Below are 12,877 nucleotides of genomic sequence, written 5' to 3' on the forward strand. Positions count from 1 at the left end.
TCGTAGGCAGTAAGACACAGAACTCAGCTCAGTCAGTGGTACAGCCCCTTTATTCAGTGACTCAGCTCGGCTCTACGCCTTAGTGATCCAGCTTCGATTAATTAGGGGAAACCAGGATATTTTATACTGTGGGGGTAGCGGTAAAAGCCTTAGCTGATAGGTACTTTGTGGGATGCCCTATTTACATGTGGAAGTGGGCTCCTGCCAGGCTGTCAGACTGCCTGAAAATCACACAGGAAAAGCTGGCAGTTCCAGAGCCGGAGGCCATGGCTACTTCAAAAGATGAGTCAGGAAGATGCTGGGAAGGCACCCTGCTGATAAAAGGAGCCTCTGCATATGAAGCCGAGCCCATAGGCTATCCGGACATGGAGAGACTGCTACTTTACACAACAGGGGTCCCCAACACAGCTGGTGCTCTTAACCTCTGAGCCATTGCTCCAGTCCACAACACATGTCTTTTTAAAAAAAAATTTATACATTATTTCACAATTTCATACCTACATAAAGTTATTTGATCATATTACCCCCTACTGATAGAAGTAGGAGGGGCTCCAGCTGTCATCAAAATACCAGCTGGGAACTAGCAGAAACTGAAGCCAAAAATCCCATGTGGATGGAAATCAATAGGAAAAATCCCAGAGTCTAGAATAGGCTGCACTTTACAGCCCACAAACAACAGTCACTGATGATCAGACAGCCTCAGGCAGGAATCTCAGCCACCAGAAACAGAAACTCTTGAGTACAAACTGTCCTGTGGCACCTTTTTGACAGCAGAGTATTGCTTCCGTACCACTGTAGTGACAGGAAGAGAAACAGACCTTCCTACCTGATTGGGAACACTTTTGGCAGTTTTTCTACCTCAAATGTTGATAGCTCTCTCCTGATTGGCCTTCATTTTATGGATCATTTGCATACACACCCAACAATCCAGGACCACCAAAGTCTATATAGGAGGATAACTCCTGGGAGGAGGAAAAGAAGGAAGGTTGCATTAAGACTAGAGTCTCATCACCATCAGCTTTTAAGACTCCACTGGGAATACAGAAGGGATTCATTCCTACTGAAGGACTTACTGTCTGCTACCTTTCCTTGCCTTCCAAGACCAATATCTTCTGAGATCTGTTGTACCAGCCCCTGAAACCTGTGGGACCTGTAACAGTTCTCAGAGCTGTAACATTCTAGTGCTCTGGGCTAGCATCCCACTGCCATCCAGGGTTCAAATCTTTCAAGACTTGCCAGCTCGCCCCAACTGGCCAGCTCTCTGAGACCTGTGATGATTAATGCATCTCTCAACTCTTACCAGAGAAACTTCCTTATGCAGCAATGGTGATTGACACAGAACACTGGCCAACATGCAGAGAATAAGAGAGCTGCTGCTCTGAGGCCATGAAGGACAACAGCTATGTCATGTCCAATAAACAGTGCTTCACAGCACAACACACCTTCCCATTCTCCAGCTCTTACATTCTTTCTGCCTCCTCTTCCGTGTTCTCTGAGCATTGGAGGGGGTGATCTAGATGTACTGTTTATTGGGAAGCACTCAATGGTCACTTATTCTCAGCACTTTGACCAGTTACAAGTCTCTGCACTAACTGTTGCCCACTATATACAGAAGCTTCTCTGGGGGCAGCACTAATCTACTAAACACGTCTTGAAATGTCTGTTATGCTGGGTACTATACTAGGTAGACCCTGTGCTAGATCATGTGATAAATGGCACAGGCAGGCAGAGCCAATAAGAAGTTGGCCTTTTAAGGCCTGGTGTGGTGGTGTACACCTTTAATTCCAGCACTTGGGAGGCAGAGGCAGGCGGATATCTGTGAGTTTGAGGCTGGCCTGGTCTACATAGCAAGTTCCAGGCCAGCTAGGGGTACAGGGAAACCATCTCAAAAAGACGCAAAAAAAACAAAACAAAAAAAAAAAAACAAAAAAAAAAAAAACCAGTTCCAGAAAACAAAAAAAAAAAAGAAAAAAAAGAAAAGAAATTGAAGTGTAAAACAATGGCTTATTGTAGAGTATGGGGTGTCAAGAAACAAAGCTGGAGAACACACAGGGCAAATAATCCTTTTTTAATATCCTAGTCAGCCATGGTAAGGAGTAAAGACCCAGTCCTAAAGACAGTGGTGGGGGGGCACATAAAGAGCTCACCTTTCAGATTTGTATATTATAGAGGACAGTCTTGTCGATAGGTAACACTGAGGAAGAAGAGAAATTCTGCAACTCAAAGGTGGAGTCAGCAGAGCTTGGTAAGATGTGAAATAACAGAAACAAGTATACCAGGTTTCTAGCTTGAGCCAATGGGTAAATAGCAGTGGTGCTGAAATAGGAATCACTGCAGATTGCCTGTGTCAAGTTTTATGTGTTTGTGATTAAGTGGGGACATCTGAAATAGGCCTTAGAAGGGAGCTCAAGGGAGGTGTGTAGCCTTAGTGTATATAGACAGTGACTGGAGCCGTGGGTGAGGGAGCTTGCTTAGAGAGGATAGGGGAGGACAGGCCCAGCCAAAAGCTAAGGGGAACTAAAGAAGACCTACAAGGGAATGCCAGAGGGACAGTGGAGAGAATGATGCCATGGAAGCCAAGAGACAGAGGGAGTTAAATGTTCCCTTCAGAATTCAGCTCATGGACTAATTAAGGATGAGCACAAAGATTTGCCTATAAGATTATTTTAGGGGGCTCAGTGGTTAAGAGTGCTTGCTACTCATTTGGAGGACCCACATTCAGTTCCCTGAACCCAAGACAGGTGCTCACAACTGCTTCAAACTCCAGTTCCATGGATCAGACACTCTTTTCTGGCCTCTTTAGGTGCACACATGCACATGGCATACACACACAAATATATGCATACACAAAAATATTTTAAAGAGTATTTCACTACATCTGCAATAGAAAAATATTGGTAGGGAAAGGGAGAGAAAACTTAATTAAGACAGTTGTTAAATAAATGTTGAATCCATACAGTAGAATGTTTTGTAGACTTTAAAAACATTTCTGAAAAATGACATGAGAAAATGTTGAGTAAAAAAGCCATTTAGAATTATGATTCTACTTTTTCTTTTTAAATTATGCTTGCTGGAGAGATGGCTCAGCAGTTAAGAACACTGAATGTTCTTGCAGAAGAGCCGGGTTCGTATCCCAGCACCCACATGGCAGCTAACAACTGTCTGTAACTCCAGTTCCAGGGGATCGGACAGCCTCTTCTGTCCTCCTCAGGCATTGCACGACATGGGTGCACTTACATGCAGGCAATACATGCATACACATAAACATATAAAAAATTTAAAAAGTTTAAATTATGCTTAATAATACATGCATTATGCCAGTTATGGTGATGTGTGCTTATAATCCCAGCACTTGGGAGGCAGAGGCAGGTGGGTCAGTAGTTCAAGGTGAAGCTCTGTTACACAGTGAGTTTGAGGTCAGCATGGACTATATGAGACCCTGTTTCAAACAAACAAAAGAATAAATAATACATGGATTGGCTATCTTTCATTGCTATGAAAAATTATTTTAATAAATCAACTTAAAAGAGGAAAATTGTACTTTGGCTTACAGTTTTAGAGTTCTAGTCTGTGGTCATTTAGCTCCATTGATTCTGGGCTGTGGTGATGCAGAGCATCATATCAGGGAACATATGTAGAATACAACTGCTTACCTCATCATAGGTGAGAAGTAGAGAGACGGAGAGGGACTAAAGACAAGGTATGTCTGAGGGTACACCCCATGTTCATATTGTATATATTATATTTTTCTCCTTTTCCATGATGAATCTATAATCCTTTTGTAATAAGAAAAGTAATTATTTTTTCGTTGTTAAGAAACTTGGGGTACATAACATATAATATGCAGCAATTCTTGGCATTCATTCAAGTCAAGCTTTTCCCTCCCACAGAGACCCTGAGACAGAGGGCTTGTTCTTCCTGGTGGCTATATTCAAAGGAATGCCTTCATGTCCTTAGGAAAGAGGTCACCAGATACTCATCAAAGGAGCCTGGAAGGATTTATAATTCTAAGACTTTTAAAAAAATTCTCTAAATAAAGGATATTAAGGGCTTGTGGCCAGGTGTTGGCTGGCACAAATGGTACATTCTTTTGTCAGCCCTCAGCTTTTCTGGACCTGAACTCAAGGTGGGCTGGGTCATCTTGGGGGCATGGCCTTAAGCTGCTAGAACAATGCCAGGGTTTGGTCTAGTGTCTTAGGGCAGGAATTTGGATGGAGATGTTTGTGCCAAGAATCTCAGTTCTCAAAAGTCAAGATATCCAAAATCAAAAAGTGGAGACAGACCCAGGACAGCTAAGTAGGTCCTCTTCCTGTTCAACTGTGTAGTGTCTACTTGAATTGTCTCCAGGTGCCCCAGCAGAGTCAACTCAGGAGGAAGAGAGATCCTAGGAGCATATGCCACACAGACCCTGCTCAAACTTCTGCACTCAGGGCCTTACACAAGGTCACTCGGCAGAAGGGGCACAGGAATAAGCAGCAATCCTGCCCTGGCACCAAGCTCTCATCTCCCACAGATGCATAGCCACATCCTCCTGATTTAACAACCCTGCAGGAGCACCTGCTTCTAATCAAAGTACCCTATGCTAAGGTGATTATGGCAGTATTAGGGCAAGGAACTTTGATATTAGAATCACCTTTGACTGGGTGCTATAAAAAAACAATTGAAAATTAATTTCAGCACAGTATTTTTGGTTTTGGTGGCATATTCCACACTTTGACAGCATTGTTATGCAAACACTGTAATAACTAAGGTATGTGTGGTATGTGCTCTGTTTTCCACCACTGAAGGCATAAATCCCATCTACCTCGTTCATCCTCTTATATCCCACACCAGCATCCTTCATTAATTCAGAAGAATTTTACAATAGAGAAGGTAGCAACATTAATGCTTCTTATTCTCCATGTCACTTAGTTACCAGAGCGAAGTATTCGACTAAGCTTTGTCCGATAGATAACACTGGGAATATACATGCTGTCATAGTAAAACTAATGCATATAAGAGCATTAGAGGCAATCAATAAAAATGTAAAGCAAAGACTCATTTACTCCAACTTCAAAAGCAAAACCAGACAAGCAGACGAAAGCCCATAAACTCTGAAGGTGGCAGTTCAGCTAGGATGACTAGGGGGAGAATCAAGCTTCATGTATTTGAAAGGAGCAAAAGAGAGAGACAGGGACAGAAATGAATTGTGAAGGCACATAAAGCACATCCCGAGGGGAAAGGCACATCCTGCCTGTCAGGCTTAGGGAAGGACAGTCTTCTTCCCCTACATCCAGGCTGAAACAATACACAATGCCTCTCAATTTTTCAGCCTGGCCTTGATCTGAAAAAAATGTTCCAGTGGAACTGATTAGAGCTGGGGTGCGGATGTAGTGAAAAGGGGCCTTGCATGTGGAGTGTCCTAGTTTGTTTCTTCATTGCTGTGACAAAACACTCTAATCACTACCAACTTGGGGAGGAAAGGGTTTATTTATCTTATATCTCCCGGGTCACAGTTCATCAGGGAGCCCAAGGTAGGAACTCAGGGCAGGAACCTGGAGGCAGGAGCTGGAGCACAGACCATGGAGGAACACTGCTTACTGGCTTGCTCCCCTGGCCGTGGCTCAGCCAGCTTTCTTATGCAACACAGGCCCACCTGCCCAGGGGTGGCACCACCCACAATGGGCTGGGCCCTCCCACATCACTCATCAAGAAGATGCCCTTCAGACATGGCCACAGGCCAGTCCAATAGTGGCAATTCCCCAGTTGAGGCTCCCTCAACCGAGGTGTGTCAAGTTGACACTAAAGCTACCCAGCACATGGAGTCTGCTGCCTTGGCCTCTGCATGCTTATTGTTGTGGTTCTCAAGCTTCATTAGAAATGCAGTCTTGGACTCCTCCCCCTACTCATTCCAATCTAGAGGGTTTAGAATGCCACCAGTGAATCTGCATTTTTTAACATTTAAATTTATTTATTTATTATTATTATTATTATGTCGGGGGTGGGCACACATTTCATGGCATGTGTGTAGAGTCAGAGGACAACTATCAGGAGTTAGTTCTCTCTTTCCATTGTAGATTCTAGGGTTTGAATACGGGTCATCAGGCTTGCATGGAAAGCATTTTTACTCACTGAGCCATCTTGCCAGCCCAATTTTGCTTTTAAGTGCTGCATAATTGTATCATAATTTAATTATACATATAATAGGGTATAATGTGATACTCTGATACATATATACATTATATAATGGTCAAATCAAGGTAATTAACATACACATCACCTTACTCATTTCTTTGTAATAAGAATATACAAAATCTTTTTTAATTACATTTTTATAGATAGGTATGGTGTCACATATCTTTAATCCCAGTACTCTGGAGGCAGAGGTAGGAGGATCTCTGTGAGTTCTAGGCCAGGCAAGTCTGCATAGTGACACTCTTTCTTGGAAAATTTATTACATTTATTACATTTATTGCAAATTTATTTGAAACCCGGAGAGAGTTCTCAGGCTTAAAACCCCCATTCCTTTTTTTTTTTTTGTCTTTTTGAGACAGAGTCTCCTTGTAGCCCCAGCTGCCCTGGAACTCACTATGTAGACCAGGCTGGCCTTGAACTCACAGAGATCCACCTGCCTCTGCCTCCCAAGTGCTGGGATTAAAGGCATGCACTACCACACACGGCAAAAACCTCCCATTCTTAACAGTGTGTGTGTGTGTGTGTGTGTGCACTACCTACCACCTTGTACTTGTGAAATCAGACGACATTTGTAAGAGTCCTTTTTCTCCCTCCGCCATATGGGTCCTGGAGATTGACTTGAGCCATCGGGCTTGGTGACGGGTGCCTTTACACACTCAGACATCTAACTAGCCCACAAAATCTGTTCTAGCTATTTTAAAACATAATACAGGAACTGGAGAGATGGCTCGGTGGTTAAGAGCACTGGCTGCTCTTGCAGAGGACCCAGGTTTGGTTCCCAGCACCCACATAGTAGCAAACATCCATAACTCCAGTTTTAGAGGATTCAACACCTTCTTTAGCCTCTGTGGGCATTGCATGCCTGGCTGCACTTAACACACATTCAGGCAAAACACTCATACACATAAAAATAAAAACTTAAAAAAGCAAAACATATAATGTATAATTGTTACCTGTGCTTATCCACATACAAAAGTACATCAGAACTTAATCCTCCTATCTAACTATAAGCCAAACTATGCTCATCCCCCCTCCTTCCCTCCTCAGCCTCCATTAGCTAGTAGTTTACTCTCTAATTCACAAGATGGTGTTTAGATTTAGATGAGTGAGGTCCTGTGGCATTTGTCTTTCTGTGTTTGTATATTTCATTTGACCTGTACTTTAAGTACTACAGGTGCTATGTAAGTGCTAGCTCTATCAAAATTGCTCCCACTCCCAATGGGGATTGAACCCAGGACCTCATTCATTGTAGGCAAGCCCTCTTTTTCATTTTTCTATTTTGAGGCACGTTCTCACTAGGTTGCTGAGACTGGCATTGAACTCACTCTGTAGTCTAGGCAGGACCTCTTCCCTCAGACTCATGAGTAGCTAAGATTACAGGTCTGTCCCATGAGGCCCAGTTATTAGAACTCTATGTTTAGTGAGAAAATGGAACAAAGATGGCTATATGCCTATGGGAAAGAGAAGGCATTGTAACTTCTGATTTTTTCATTGATAGTAAGGTAAACATTTGTAAGAAATGTGTAAGGTCTCTAATGTGAAGCTCAGAGTTCCTTCAAACCTTACTATGTAAAGACTTAGATAACTATGATGGTTATAGATTGAATTTCATGTGCTCCCACGTTGAAACATTTTTGTGGACTGTCCCTGTTATATCACAATAGGAGATACAAATAAGTAGAATTAATTGAGGCCATGAGGGTGGAGCCTTCATTAATGGGATTAGTGCCCAGTTAAGAATCATAAGAGCGCTTGCTTCCCCTCTCTGTTCTCTGCCATGTGAGGTAAAGTAGACAGTCTGTAACCTAGAAGAGGATCCAACAAGGACCCAGACTGGCAACCTCATCATGGACTTCCAGCTTCCCAAACTGTGAGAAATATCTTTCTCTTGTTTTCAAGCCACTGTCTATGATATTTCTATTTTGGTTTTGTTTGATTTTGTTTGGTTTGGCCCTAAGGTCAATGAGCATGTAAATGTTCTACCATGAGGTTACACCCTAACACTGTGGTTTTCATGATAGATCAAACAGGCCAAGACAGCCATCAAAATTAAGATACAGTACATTCCAACACCTCAGTGGCCTCAACTCCCTGATTTCTTCTCCCAGTAATACTTCTCTCTCGAGCTGACCACTACCACTGTTCTGACATTTGATAGCACAGTTTCAACTGTTCTTGAACTTCATGTAAATATAGACTCCTTTATGCCTGACTACTTGTATATATATTATTATATATACACACACACAAAATTAAATTCATTTTGATGTTACTTGTACATGATACTATTTTCTTGATTTTTCAGATTGTCTATTGCTGGTAGTGTACAAAATTACAACTGGTTTTAGGATATTGATATTTTATTCTGTAACTTTATTTGCTCAAATTGTGTGTATGTGTGTGTATTCTTTTTTTTTTTTATTTTATGTGTATGAGTGTATTGCCTGCATGTAGGTAAGTGCACCTGTGTCATGCAATGCCTGCGAGGACAGAAGAGGCCATCGGATCCCCTGGGACTGGAGTTACAGTTGTTAGCTGCCATGTGGGTGCTGGGATTCAAACCCCGGTCTTCTGCAAGAGCAACCAGCATTCTTAACCACTGAGCCATCTGTCCAGCCCCCCCCCCCTTTTTAATGTGTATGAGTGTATTGCCTGCATGTACATAAGTGCACCTGTGACATGCATTGCCCGCGAGGACAGAAGAGGCCATCGGATCCCCTGGAACTGGAGTTTTGGAGTTGTTAGCTGCCATATGGGTGCTGGGATTCGAACCTGAGTCTTCTGCAAGAACAACGAGTGTTCTTAACCACTGAGTCATCTCTCTAGCCCTGTGTGTGTATTCTTTATGGTTTTGGCCTTTAAGGTCATGACATCTACAAAATTTATTTACCCTTTCATATTTTGATTCCTTCAATTTCTTTTTTGTAACCAATTGTTCTAGCTACATCATCCAGCAAGATGCTTAACAGGAGTGATGATAGAAAACATGATCCTTGGGGCAAAGTCTTCAGTCTCTCATTATAAAGCACGATGCCGGCTGTGGGATTTTCATGGGTGCCCTTTACCAGGTTGAGAAACCTCTATCACTCTATCGCATTTGGTTGTGTTCTTATTATAAAACAGTGTTGGATTTTGTCTATGTTTTTCTGTGTCAAGATTTTCTTGTGCTTTCATTTTACTTTATTAACATGATATTTTGCATTGGTTAACTTTTCTATGTTGAACTAACCTTGCAATTGTGGAATAAATTAAACCTGGTCATAGTGTAAAAGTGAAGCCAAGAATAATGCCACATGCTTTTAATCTCACACTGGAGACAGGCAGATGGATCTCTTGAGTTTCAGTCTAGCCTGGACTATATAACAAGTTCCAGGCCAGGTGGGGATACATAGTAAGACCCTGTCTCAGAAGAAAATAAAATAAAACAAATAAACAAAAACTGGCCTCGGAGAACCATTTAGGAAATATTTATTTATTTGTTTATTTATTTATTTGCAGAGTTTGATGAAGACTGATGTTAACTCTTTCAATGTGGTATAAAATTCATCAGCAAAGTCATCTGTGCTTGAGATTTTCTTTTTCAAGAAGTTTTTGCTGACTCATCCCATCTTTGTACTTACTATTTTGTTTTGAGCCCATTTTGTTTATGTATTTTAGTTGTTTTTCTCTTTCACCTAGGTCATCTAACTTGTTGGTGTACAGTTGTTCGTAGTATTGCCTTAAAATCCTTTTCCTCTTTGTAAGATCAGTAGTGCTATCTTCTCTCTTACTCTTGATTCTGGTCATTTGAGTCTTTTGGTTTTGGTGGGTCTATCCAAAGATTTGTCATATTTGTTATCCTCACAAAAACCCAGCTTTTGACTTCATCGATCTTCTCTGTTGTTTTGCTATTCTCCATTTATTTTAGTGCAACCTTATTTCCTTTGACACACATACGTGAGCTGAGCGTGTACTCTGCTGTTGGGTGAAGCTGGATCCGTGATGAGTATGTCGTTCAGATCTTCTGTTTCCTTGCTTTGGGTTTCATTTCCTTCATTTTTTCCTGTTTCTTAAGGTGTTAACAGTTATCTGTTTCCTCTGAGCACTATTTCTGCTGCATCTTATAAAGAATATTCTTATTTAATTTATTTCAAAGCATTTTAAAATATTTTTCTTAAGATTTATTCTTTAATTCATTATTTCCGAACTTTTCAAATTTTCTTATGTTATTGATTTCTAATTTCATTCCACTGTTCTCAGAGAACATATGTTGTATGAGTTTAATCTTTTAAAATCCACTGAGATATTTTTAAAACAGATTTTATCTTATTTTAATTAAGTGTGTGCACATCTATGTGGGGGAATGGGTATGTATGAGTGTACATTCCTATACAGGTTAGAAGAAGGCATCAGATCCCCTGAAGCTGGAGTTACAGGTGGTTGTGAACCATCTAACAGTAAGTGCTAGGAACAGAACTCCAGTCCTCTCCAAGAGCAATACACACTTTTAACCACTGAGCCATCCCTCTAACCCTGAGATGTGTTTTTATGGCCCCAAATATAACCCATCCTGTAATGTTCCGTGTGTGCTTGAGATGAGTGTGTACTCTGCTGTTGGATGAAGCTGGATCAGCAGGTCAGCAGTGTTGTTCAGGTCTTCTGTTCCTTCCTATTCCATCAAATTGTGTTATATATTATTAACTAATGTATTTAAATCCAACTATTATCACTGAATTGTCTACTGTTTACTCATTTCTGCCATGTTTTGCTTCCTGCATTTTGGGGCTCAGTGTTAGGTAAATATATAATTATTGTATCTTCTTGATAGATTATTAGATTTTTTTTCATTTTAAAAGTATGCTTTCCTCCAGTGAATTAAAAAAATATTATTTTTGTTTTATGAGTGTATTGCCTGAAGGTATGTAAGTGCACCCATGTCATGCCATGCCTGCAGAGGTCAGAAGAGGCTGTCAGATCCCTTGGAACTGGAGTTACAGACAGTTGTTAGCTTCCATATGGGTGCTGGGTTGCAGATCCTCTGTAAGAGCAGCCAGTGCTCTTAACCGCTGAGTCATCTCTCCAACCTCTCCAGTAAAATTAAAAAAAATATTTTATTATTTTTATGTGTATGAGTGTATTGCCTGCATGCCTGTAAGGGCACCTGTGTCATGCAGTGCCCACAGAGGTCAGAAGAGGATGTTGGATTCTCCTGGAAGTGGAGTTACAGACGATTGTTAGACCACATGTGGTCTCTACAAGAGCAGTCAGTACTCTTACCCACTGAGCCATCTCTCCAGCCCTATAATTTTTTAATGTATATTTTTATTGAATTTTTGCATAATGGTCCAGTAAAATTTTTATATTAAAGTCTTTGTCCTGGTTGGTTTTGTTGTCAATTTTGATACACCTGGAAACCTTAATTGAGACATTTCCTCCATCAGATTGACCTGTGCCATGTTTTGAGGCATTTTCTTTTTTAGATTTATTTTATTTTTTATTTTTTGGTCATTTTGAGACAGGGTCTCTCTGTAGCCCCAGCTGGCCTGGAACTCACTATGTAGACCAGGCTGGCCTTGAACTCACAGAGATCCGCCTGCCTCTGCCTCTCAAGTGCTGGGATTAAAGTCGTGCACCACCACACCTGACCAGTCTTTGAGGCATTTTTTTGACTGCTAACTGATGTAGGAAGGCCCAGCTCACTGTGGGAGATGCCATCACTGGGTAGGTAGGCCTGGGCTGCATAAGGAAGGTGGCTGAGTAAGTTAGGGGAAGCAAGCCGCTAGGCAGCATTTCTCCATGGTCTCTTTAAGCTCTTCCCTCAATGATGGATTTTAACATGTGAGCTAAAATAAACCTTTTTCTCCTCATGCCATGTTTGTCACAGAACAAAAAAAAAAAAGAAAAGAAAGAAAGAAAGAAAGAAAACTGGTTTGGTTAGTCCTCTTTGATATTTTATCCATTCTAATCCTTTTTGATGTTTGCATATTTTTTCCTATCCATTTATGTTCAACTTATGTATGTCTTTGATGCACAATATCTTTTCATATATTTACCTAATTTTTTATTTTATATATATGAGTGTTATGCCTGCATGTACTGCATGTATGTAAGTGCATGTGTCCTGCAGTGCCCATGGAGGACAGAAGGATCCCCTGGAACTGGAGTTACAAATAGTTGGTGCTTGGATTTGAGCCTGGGTCCTCTGCAAGAGCAGGCAGTGCTCTTTACTGCTGTACCATCTCTCCAGGCCCCTACTTACTGGCTATTTGACTATCATCTTTGGTGAAGTGTCTTTTCAAGTCTTTACCCTTTTAAAGTAGCTTTCTTATTGATTTGTACAAGTTTTTTTTTTTTTTTTTAAACAAGTTCTGGATATAGGAACTCCAGTACAAAGTTCAACAGAGGTCGTAAAAAATGGGTATTTTTATCTTCCTCCTAATATGGAAATAGGAAAACAGTTTTTACCAGTAACTTAATTACACTATTAATTATAATACCAATCATCAGGTGGGTGGATTTGCTCTCTTTCCAGTTATGCAGAGCAATCTTATAAGGACTGGATTTTAAATCTGATCAAATGCCTTTTCTGCTTCTATAGTGATGAACAAGGTTTTTCTTACTTCAGATCTGTTGTTTCATTTTGCCAAAAAGGAAGAGCCTCATATTCCATCAGTTTTAACAAGTAAAAAATGGATTTGTCTTGATAGCAGTCAACTACGCAATG

This window comes from Nannospalax galili, unplaced genomic scaffold (genome assembly GCF_000622305.1).
Source record: "Nannospalax galili isolate Female #2095 unplaced genomic scaffold, S.galili_v1.0 scaffold1054, whole genome shotgun sequence".
Taxonomy (NCBI): Eukaryota; Metazoa; Chordata; class Mammalia; order Rodentia; family Spalacidae; genus Nannospalax; species Nannospalax galili.